General features: G+C 46.6%; 1 protein-coding gene across 2 annotated transcripts in view; it reads left to right on the top strand.

Moving 5' to 3' along the window:
• Positions 1-10,802, top strand: part of SYN3 (synapsin III) — a 402,826-nt gene that overhangs the window by 99,095 nt on the left and 292,929 nt on the right. The gene's annotated exons all lie outside the window — the stretch shown is intronic.

The raw sequence follows: 10,802 nt of genomic DNA, 5'->3' as shown, positions 1-10,802 counted from the left end.
TGTGTGTGTGTGTGTGTGTGTGTGTGTGTGTGTGTGTGTGTGTGTGTTGGTTAACTTTCATCCCAGGAAGTAAGTAATACCAGCCCATTCTACAGGGAATGACTGATTAAGAGTGAGCTTTGAGGGCTTGCCTGGTGGCGCAGTGGTTGAGAGTCCGCCTGCCGATGCAGGGGACGCGGGTTCGTGCCCCGGTCCGGGAAGGTCCCATATGCCGCGGAGTGGCTGGGCCTGTGAGCCATGGCCGCTGAGCCTGCGTGTCCGGAGCGTGTGCTCCGCGGCGGGAGGGGTCACAGCAGTGAGAGGCCGTGTACCGCAAAAAAAAAAAAAAAAAGAGTGAGCCTTGAAAGACCAGTAAGAGCAGGTAGATGAGCAAGAGTATTCCTGGGCTCACTTTTTACCATATTAAATACATAGGAATATTCTTAATTTCCACAATGCTCTCTCTGAATAGTCTGCTGTCCTTTACATTTTCCCAAGTATGTATAGAGTTAAAAGGTGAGACAGATCGTGGCTTCCGGGTATAGTTGGAGTCCTGTGTGGCTGAAGTATAGGATGCATATCATCTATTTGACCATAGATGACCACAGTGGAACTGGAGAATTAGATCTTTTAAAATCAAACCAGACTCAGGATTCTCTGTGTCATGCTATAGCAATTGGGCTTCAATCTGTACACAGTGGGCAGCCTCCAAAACCAGGAGAGCAACACGCTCAGGTGTGTGTCCTACGAAAATGTCTCTGGGCAACGTGGAGAGGAGACTTGAGAGGCAAGGCAAGAACCCTGCCCCCAGATGGAGGCACCCTTGGACAGGCGAAAAGTTAAGTAGGAGACCACAACTCATGAGCTGTCAGGAGATGCTGTGTGAGGAATTTCCACATGAGCTAGACACCCTGAAGGTGACAGGAATGGAGGATGGGAAGAAATTGTGAGGAAGTGGGATTTGAGTTGGAATTTTTGAAGGGCAGTTTCCTAAGCATGGGGAGTGGTGTGGACAGAGTGCAGTATGAATGGATGGAAGATGAGCGTGGGGTCAGCAGGACCATGGACCTGGGCAGAAGGTCGTCCTAGGAGCACAGAGGTGTCGGAGCTAAGAGGAGGCCCAGGCCACTTTCTGGGGAGCACTGAGCCGCAGGGGAAGAAGTATGAACTCCTGCCTGTAGGCAGTGAGGCTGCTGGAGGATTTTGAACAGCAGAGTGGCAGGAGGGAAGCAGGATTTCAAGATTAGCGCAGGAGTGGGATGTAGATGAGGGTGGCGGCGGGAGAGGGACCTTCCCCCCCTAAGTTGGAGAACATGCACTGCCCGCTTTCAGGCCACATCCCCCCTTCCAGATAATTTTGGTTTGTACACACAATGTGGTCCCATATTTTTTTAAAAGGAGAGATTTCACACAAAAAGATTTCATATAAAAGGCAGGTTTCTAGCTACATTTGAAAATCAGAGGATTTGGTAAGACTGGACCAAGTATTTCCATGTGGCCACCATATGCTGGAGTTGATCACAATTGCCCCCTATAGGTGCAGCCTTGAGTTTCATTGGAGTTTTTCCCATAGCAGTCCTGCTTTATTTATTTTTGGTGCATGGTGAGTTTTAGAAATTTTTGAATGAGCCATCAGCCTTTAAGTAACTGAGAATTTCTTATAAATATCCAGATTTGGGCTTCTTTAGAAAGGCATTAGGGCTACCTGGGACCTCGTTCCTAGGAGGCCGTAACGTCTAGAGCTTAGGCTGTTTTCCATTTCACCAGTCCCCACTTCTCCCAGCTCTCCACAGAGGCCTGCGTTAGCTGCCGTCTGTTATAGAGGCTGTGCTCTCCTACAGGAAGACAAAATGTTTCTAGCGCTCAAGTCGTTATCAAAAGTGGGAAAATGAAAGGTAGAGTAGGGGACGTGCCTGCTCCTAAAAAAGGTTGGAGAGAACATTGTGGAAATGAAGAATATTCCCGTGTTTAATTTGGAAACAAAGAGAGTATGTGTTAGAAGAAGACCACCAAGGACACTGCTAGAAAAGACTGGCCGCTCCCCTAGCCTGATGTTACCTGCTTGGGCCCTGTTGGCATTTAGCTTGGGAATCCGGGGACAGAGGCGGGGGGGTCACATCACACTCAGCACTCAGCAGTCTGGATTCTGTGCTGCAGAGGAGCAAGAGGAGGGGTTTGTGACCAGGGCTTAGGAGCTAAGGGTGTGCTGAGACCTCCTGGGCATGAGGCAATAGGAGGGAAAACCAGAGTGAGAGTGGGGAGTGGGAGTGTAGGGGGAAACCCTATACACTTCTGGAGCGGGAAGTCAGCTCCCTACATAGGGGGTCAGAGAGAAGAATCGCAGATGACTTCAGGGTGACAGATCCTGGGTTCCTGGGGGCATGGGAGGTGCCTTAACAGAAGTCAGGAGATCCACACTGGGGGAGGCTGATGACTTAGGGTCCAGGCACAGTGAATCTGAGGTGATAAGGATGGTGCTGGTAGCACACTGGCTATGTACATCAGCTTTGAAGCACTCAGGTCTCATGTGGACCTTGTTTTTGTTGTGCTTAATCTCTCGGTGCCTTAGTTTCTTTTTTTAAATTTATTATTTACTTTATTTTTATTTATTTATTTTCAGTTGAAGTATAGTTGACTTACAATATTATATTAGTTTTAGGTATACAACATAGCGATTCGATATTTTTATGGATTATTGGTGCCTTAGTTTCTTGAAAAATAAGGCTATTGATAATCTCCCTCCTATAGGGTCATTGTAAGGATTAAAGATTAACGTAATTAAAAGCCTAAAAATGACTCCTGGTGCAGAGGACGTGCTCTGTTCCACTACTGCCTGTGAGGACAAGGTGGGTGAACCCACTGAATGGAGGCGATTTCATGGGGCAGGGAACCAACACTGGGCCTTGGAGAAGAGCCACAGTGGGGGAGACGACACAGTGAGGAGCCGGGAGGAAGCAGCTGGGAAGCAAGGGGAGAGCGTCTTTAGGGCAGGGACAATGAGGATCATGCTACAGAGGCCACGAGGACCAGGGTGAATTTGCCCCCCAGAGGACTCTTGGCAATGTCTAGAGACATTTTTAGTTGTCACAGCTGGGCATGGAGGTGCTACTGCATCTGTTGGGTGGAGGCCAGGGATGTGCCTCACCCTACAATGCACAGGACAGCCCCCACAAGGAAGAATTATCCAGGTCCAAAGGTCAATAGTGCAAAGAGTGAGAAACCCTTCTCTAGAGCCAACAGCTTCCAGGTTTGACTCGTGGTTCCACCAACAATGGCTGTGTAACCTCGGCAAGTTCCATAACCACTCTGTGCCTCAGTTTCCTTATCTGGAAAATGGGGATGAAAATAACAGCTGCTTAACTGATTGAAGATATGCAGAGGGCTTAGAATAGAGGCTCATTGTACATTAGCTGTTATTAGAAATCAAGGAAATTGAGGGCATAGCAGAGTCCATTTGATCCTGGAGTTTGGCATTTCGGATTGATCTCAGTGTGATTTCACTAGGGTGGAAAGGGGAATGGCAGCCAGATGCAGAGGGTGATGGAGATGGGTATGTGGGAATTGGGGCTAGCAGGCACAGACAGTAGCAACTGGAGGAAGTGGGGGAATGGCTAGTTATGGTTGCCAGGCCAAGTGAAGGGGGTTGTTTTACATTCAGTTATTTATTTATGCCAATCAAAAGTTCTGGTTATTGCCCAAACCACATGATAACAAAAAAGGAAATTTTCAAAACGAAAGAAATCACCTGCAGCCTCACCACCTTAACAAATTAACAATGTTCCCGCTCCCCTTCCAGGCCTATCATTTTTACAGTGCTTTAGTCATTACACAGATTTTCTTTTCTATTGTTTTATGTCACATGAAATTGCCCTATAAGCGTTTTCCATGATGTTACATCATTGTTAGATTTATCGCTTTTTTCCAAAATGAAGATAAACCTCATTGTTTTTTCCTAGTTGTAAAAATGCTTTGTGCTCTTTTTTTTAAATGCAGGTGGTACCAAAAAGTCTGAAGAAGAATGTAAAAACCCCCATTTTCCATCCCACCCTACAGAGATAGCCAGCTTAGCATTTGTGGTGAACATCCTTCCAAACAAATCTCCATGCATTATTCTTTTTGTTGATTTGTTAACTCTTTTACGTAAATATGAACATTACTGTCATTCATTTTCAACCTTTGAAGCGCAGGTTTTCTTATTGTTGGAGTCGGGGTTGTTGTTTTGGGAAGTGGGGGGGGCGCTGTGGATGGATACACACACAAGAACAAAGAAAGCCAGGAAGCTGCTAGAAAGAGGAAATATTGCGGTTGTGCAGAGTATTCGTTTCCTGAGGCTGCTGTAGTAGCTAAGTACCAGAGGCTGGGCGACGTACACAACAGAAATGTATTCTCTCATGGTTCTGGAGGCTGGAAGTCTGAGATCAAGGTGTCAGCAGGGCCATGCTCCCTCTCAAGGATCTAGGTGAGGATCCATCCCTGTCTCTTCCTGGCTTCTCTTGGTTGCCAGTAATCCCTGATGTTCCTTGACATGTAGACACATCACTCCAACCTTTGGCTCCTTCATCACATGGCATTTTCCTCTTCCTCTCTGTGTCTGTGTCCAGATTTACCTCTTCTTATAAAGATTCCAGTCATTGGATTAGGGCCTGCCCTACTCCAGTATGACTCACCTTAACTTGATTAAATCTGCAAACACCTATTTCCAATTAAGGTCACACACACACACACACACACACACACACACACACACACACACGTAATGGGGCTCAGGACTTCAATGTATCTTTTGGGGGGGACACAATTCAACCCATAACATGTGGGATCCCCAGGGTGGTGGAGGAGGAGGATGGAGCAGCAAGGACTCCTTCTCTGAAATGAAAGGGAAGGAAGAGACTAGGGTAAAGAGACAGAGATTCTGAGGCTGAGAAGGGAGACAGGGAAGCCTACTTCCTCCAGCAACTCGTGTCTGTGTTTTATTAACCTCCTAGTAGTTTACAAAGAGAGCCCCAGGATTCATCAGAGAGCCTGGCTGTTCATAAACCCTGCCGGGCCCCTTCCCCACCGTCATCCCGCCGTGCAGCTGGCAGCTGCTGTGCGGGCCCCACAGACCTCACTGCAGCATCCTGTTGTCTGCTTCTCGCCAGATTCCTGGTTGGCTGCCACCTACTTTCTTTTCGGCCTGGACTAATTTGTTGCAGTCCTCAGACTGGCGGGAAGCATCGCTAATTCCCAAAGTCCTTCCACATCGCCCACTCAAAGCCCTCCGTCTGCCAAGTGTGCACATCTCCTCTGTTCTGTCCTTGCTGGAGGTTATGGTCCCTAAGCCTTCAGGAGTGTGGCCATTCCCCCTCCCCTTTTCCTCAGGACACCTGTTTTTGCGGGCTTCCTCAGTTCTCTTGGTCTCCTTCCCACAGATTTGGTACCTGAGGTTGAATTTTCAGAAGGGGAGGGGAATGGGGAAGGATTGTGAGAAATGTGGAGAAGTTACAAGGACACCCGAAGTCTCTGCTGGTGGACTCAGATGTCAGGAAGTCCAGAGCCTTCCCAGGTGTGGCTGGGGTTAGGTCTGAGTGTGATGGGTAAACATGTGACCAAAATTAGCAACATTGTCACCCTTAGTCAGCCTGGCTCTCCCGGGAACAGGGGACTGTTACAAAATAGTAGTCAAGTGGCTGAGAATAATGAGGCTTCTGCTTATTAGCTTAGGTCCCAGGCAAAGCCCAGCCAAAAATGTTTTCTTGCCACCACAGGCTTCTGCATATTGAGGGAATTATTACACTTCTCCAGTGGTTAAAAGTCACTCAGCCTTTGGCCCCCTACCTCTTGACGCTGCCTGGATCACCTAATAATCTCCAAGCAATGCGTCACCTGTCCCAACTCTACCATTTAATTATATGTTGTCTTTGATTTCCTCTCCAGTGTCGACTGACACTTTTGAGAAAGACCTGGGATCAGAAACCCAAATAATATAGCTCATATTAAGTCTAAATAACAGGAAAACCCAAGTACAGCCACCAGCCAGGATGTGCCAACTTGTTTGGGACTGAAGGAGGTCTTCTTGCTCAGGCATGACAGACACAGGGTGTGGGCCCAGTGGGTCTGTGGAGACAGAAGAGCAGGAGGGGGTCATGAGAGTTGTTGGGAATTTCTACCTATAGCCTCATGTCTTGCCACCGCCTTATCAGACCTCATACTCCAACCATGCAACCAATTGCAAACTTTGCCACTTCTTGCCAGTATCAGCCAGAGCAATAGTGATGGGAAGCGCCAGAACCAATTCAAACTAGTGTAGGCAAAAGAGACAACTTAATAGCTCACATAACTCAGAAGATAAAGATGGCTCTGGTGTCAGGATCCAGGGGCTAAGTGATGCAGGCAGGCTTTTGTCTCCCTCCTTGTGTTGTTCCTAGTGGCACTTCTGGTACAGGTGGGATCCCTCCATGGAGCAGGAAAACGGTGTTCATCAGCCCCACATGACGTCACTCCAGCTTAGCTGGCCCCTCAGAAGAGGATTGCGACGGGCCCATTTTACATCAGCAACACAATCCTTAGACCAGTTAATGCCCAGGGAAATGTGGTTCTCTGTTTGCAGAGGACTTTATCACGGAGTCTGTTTCCCCCCAAAAAGAAGGCTACTGAGAAGCTAAAACAAAACCAGCACAGTCCATTACACCCGCCACTTCAGGGGTTCGTTCATGCAGTTGCAGGTGCCATTCCCTCTACCTGGAAACCTTTAAAACCCTGTCCACCTGACAAACCCCTACTTTTCTTCCATGACCCAGCCAGCACACACTCGTCCACATCCTCCCCAGACAGAGGGCCACCTTAGTGTTTCATACATGCCTCTGTTATTTCACTCACTCACTTTTTCTTTTGTTCTTTTAGCAAATCCTTATCTTTTAGCTTTGCACCCAGCTCCTCTAGGACTGTGAGTTTCATGAAAGCAGGGATTGTGTCCCAGTCATCTCAGGATCTCAGCCTCTACAGGGATGCTTGGTCTGCTGTCAGGCCCAGAAGCTACTGACCACATCCTTGGGTGTTGGGGTGACATGCAGGATGTGGCTGTTCCCTGACTGGGTAGAGAACCTTGGGTGCTGGGTATGGAGGGAGGAACTAAGTGCTGGAGTCACTGACTTTTCTGCTTTCCATGCAAATCCCTTGTATCCCAGGCTGTCTGGAAGGACACTGTGCATTCTGTGCATCAACCAATGGCAGAATTTGAACTGTGACACATGCCTGGTTTGCAGTGATACATTACACATGGAGAGTGTTTATTTCTCACATATTGTATCTGAGAATCTTAAGCAGTCATGGGGTCTGACTTTCATTCTCTGGGGTTAAAACCTTCTTGGTGATGCTAACATACCTCTAGGAACACAGGACTCATTACCTTGTAAGGCAGCCCCCTGGTTATTAGGGGCCACACGTTATCTCCTGGCTGCTTTGGCCATCAACCCTAATTCTCTTCTCTAGGGCCACAAGGAAAGAGGTCACTCCCTTTTCCACTTCGTGTTCACTCATTCTTTCCTGTGTACATGAATTCATTAACTTCATCGTTCATTTAAAAATATTGATAAGGCCTATTTTGTCCAAGATGGGCAGGTCCCCTGTTCTCATTGAGCTGACATCTTTAGAGGGGAGAGACAGACAATAAACAACTTAACATATAAACAGGAGAAATACAATTGTCATAAGAGGTGTGAAGAAAAGAAAATAGGGCAATATGAGGGTTGCGGAAAATTTCAATAGAGTGAACAGGACAGGTGTCTTTCAGGAAATGAATTTGAGCCAATGAGTGATAAGAATGAGGCACCCACGAACAATTTGGGAAAAGAGCATCCAGGTTGAGAATTAGAGGGAGGAGCTGTTGTCAGTGTGGTTTGGGTGGAGGTGAGGGAGGGGATAAAGTAGAAATGAGGATGGAGAGGTGGGCAGGGACCTTGTAGCCATGGTAAGGAGGTGAGGATCTGTCATCAGAAAGAGGGAAGACTTCTGAGGGTTTCGAGCATGGAGCTGATGTATAATTTTAAAAGAGCACTTGGAATATGGAAGCTTGAGGTAGATTCCCAAATCCTGGAAGACAAATAGGAGGTGGCCACTACTTTATTTCAAAGAGTAAGAAAGATCTGATTTAGAGGTGAGCTCTAGACAGCCTGGAAAGACAGCACCATAATACCTGGGGCTGGGGTCAGAGTATCCCAAGACAGGCCATCGGATACTCTTCTTGGAAGGTGGTCTGGGAAGGGCACCTCCTTTTTCTAGATGGCCAGATTCCCCCACCCCCACCCCCAGGCTGTGTTCTTCTTATGAGTTCTCCACAAACAGTGAAAAACTAGGAGGCTGCCCAGCACAAGACTTTATTTCCTCCTGGAGCAGAGTGAAGTTGCCCTAGTGAGGCACCAAGTGTGCTAGCACCATTGTCTGTGAGGGAAACTACACTGCCAGGAAGAGGGGGCATCGTGCTGTCGGAACTGGGGCCCCGGAGGACCCTCGGAGCATCAAAGCAGAGAGAGAAATCAAAAGGAAAAGACTCGGGGGAATGGAAAATGTGTTTCCATATTTTCTTAAGATTCACAGCCATAAAAAAAAAGGCAAGCAACTAGTAAAAACATTACTGAGTGTGACAGATGAAGGGCAGCCTCCCTAACACAGAGCTCACATCAATGAGGAAACAGGGAGGCCCCATTTCTTTTTTAATGGGGAAAAATGTGAGCAAACTTTTACAGAAAAGAAAATGCATATGGTTAATAAAAGTACTTGATCTCACTAAAATCAGAAAAATGAGAACTAAAACAGCAGTGGGGTGCAGAGTATCTTTTGGGGGAAATGGTTTATAAATTGAAAAATGTATTTTTTAAAGACCACTGTGCTGGTGAGCCTGCGGTGAGGAGTTTGCTGTCAGGTGCCGTGGTGCTGTGCGCCTTTAAAAAGGGGTACTCTTTTGAGTACCTTTAAAAAAGTTCATACCCTTTAACCCAATGATCCCACTTCACAGACTCTATCTTAAGGAAATAGTTTTAAATGAAGAGGTTGATTTGTGTGCAAAGATGTGCATGTATGAAATATTGGAAAGAGGCTACTTGATAATAATAGATGATTGGTTGGCTTAATATGGTATATCCATTCGGTGCACTATTATTAGGTAGCCATTAGAAATGATATTTTTGAAGATATTTTGGTGTGGAAAATAGCAAAATCATAATTAACAGAAAGCAGGAAGTCAGTTATGAGTGTGAATGCATATTATATATATGAAAATAGGTTAGTGGATCATAATGTACATATAAGGAAACACATAGAAAGGTTATTAGAATTTTCTCTGAGTTGAGAATTACAGGTAATTTTGTTTACTTCTTTGTGTTTTCCAAGGGTGTTTTTTCTTTTTTTCTACAATGAACATATATTATTTTAAAAATCAGATAAATGTAGAAAATGGTTGTCTTACAAGTCAGTGCTCCCTTTGGTCCTCAGATTCCTGTGAGAGACACACACACCCCTTCATCCCGCCTTCCATCTCTGTTGCTTTAAGACACTGCAAAGTGGAGGGCAGAGAGCAGAAGGAAAGCAGGGAAGTGGGTGCGACCTCCTGCTGTGCCACGGTTTTGCTGAGTGACCCGGGACATGCCACTGCCCTCAGTTTCAGCGTCTGTAAAATGCACTGGTGGAACTGGTTCACCTCTAAGAATGTAACAGGACTGTAGGCATAGCAGGTCTCAAGCTTCTAGCCCAACGCCAACCCTAACCACAGTGACATCACTGACTGCTTCCGTGAGCAAATGCCACCCACACCCAGATGTAACCGTCCATGTGGCCGCCCTCAGGACGAGTTACAACTTAGCCGGGGAGACCCTTGCCCTTTCCTTTGGGAACAGGAGGTGATGTTTATGTACATCATTCATTCCTTCAACACATTCTTGTTACGCGCCTGCTCCTGGGAGCCAGCCCCTGAGGGCAAGCCCCATAAGGCCCAAGCTCAGAGTGATTCAAAAAGTGTCTTCCCTGGGGGCAAGTCTTTTCCCTTTGAGAGTCATTTTAATTTATATTTGAATTATTTTAAAGAGCTAAAGTTTATTTGAAGCGAAGTGTCTGACTCTAGATGAGCCAGATGGATCACACCATTTTAAGTGTAAACCACCTACCTACCGTGAGTCTGAGTTTCTCGTGTGACTTAGAAATGAGGAATCCAGAAACAGGTGGATCCTTGGCAGTGTGAATAAAACAACGTGTGAATCCACCTGGAGCCCTGTGATGAAGGGAAGAGCATGTGGACTTGGAGCCAGATGACCTGAGGTCAAACGTGGCTCTCCTGCTTCCAAGCTTTGTGACTTGGGGAAGTTCACAACTTCTCTGACCTGCAATTCTTATCTGTAGGTGGAGAAATAGTCCCAACCGTACCCAGGTTTGCTTGTGAGCATTAATCAGGATCTTATTTCCAGAGAGACCTGGCAAAGAGCCTGGCATGTTCTTGGCCATCACATCAGTACTCTTGCTGCTTTCCAGAGGTTGTTACTTGAAAGGGACAAGACACCGTTGGAGATACACAAGAAGAAAACCATGTTGCACCATCGTTGAGATCCAGAGTTGTGAGGCTACACAGACCTGGCCCTGCCACTTACCTGCAGTGTGTCTTTTTGAGGAAGTGACCTGATCTTCCTGAGCCTCAGGGTGCTCATCTGTAAGATGGAGTTGATGGCAGCAATACCCACATCCCAGGGCAGTTGTGACGACTCAGTAACATGTGCATCCACCGTAGTGCCTAGTAAAATCACAGTATATTCACTGAATTGTTTGATACATTTTTTTCCAATTGCAAATGAAATAGTTGT

The sequence above is a fragment of the Monodon monoceros genome, unplaced genomic scaffold (assembly GCF_005190385.1).
Source record: "Monodon monoceros isolate NGI ecotype Baffin Bay Population unplaced genomic scaffold, NGI_Narwhal_1 Super_Scaffold_6, whole genome shotgun sequence".
Classification (NCBI taxonomy): Eukaryota; Metazoa; Chordata; class Mammalia; order Artiodactyla; family Monodontidae; genus Monodon; species Monodon monoceros.
This window is presented reverse-complemented; position numbering and strand designations above follow the sequence as displayed.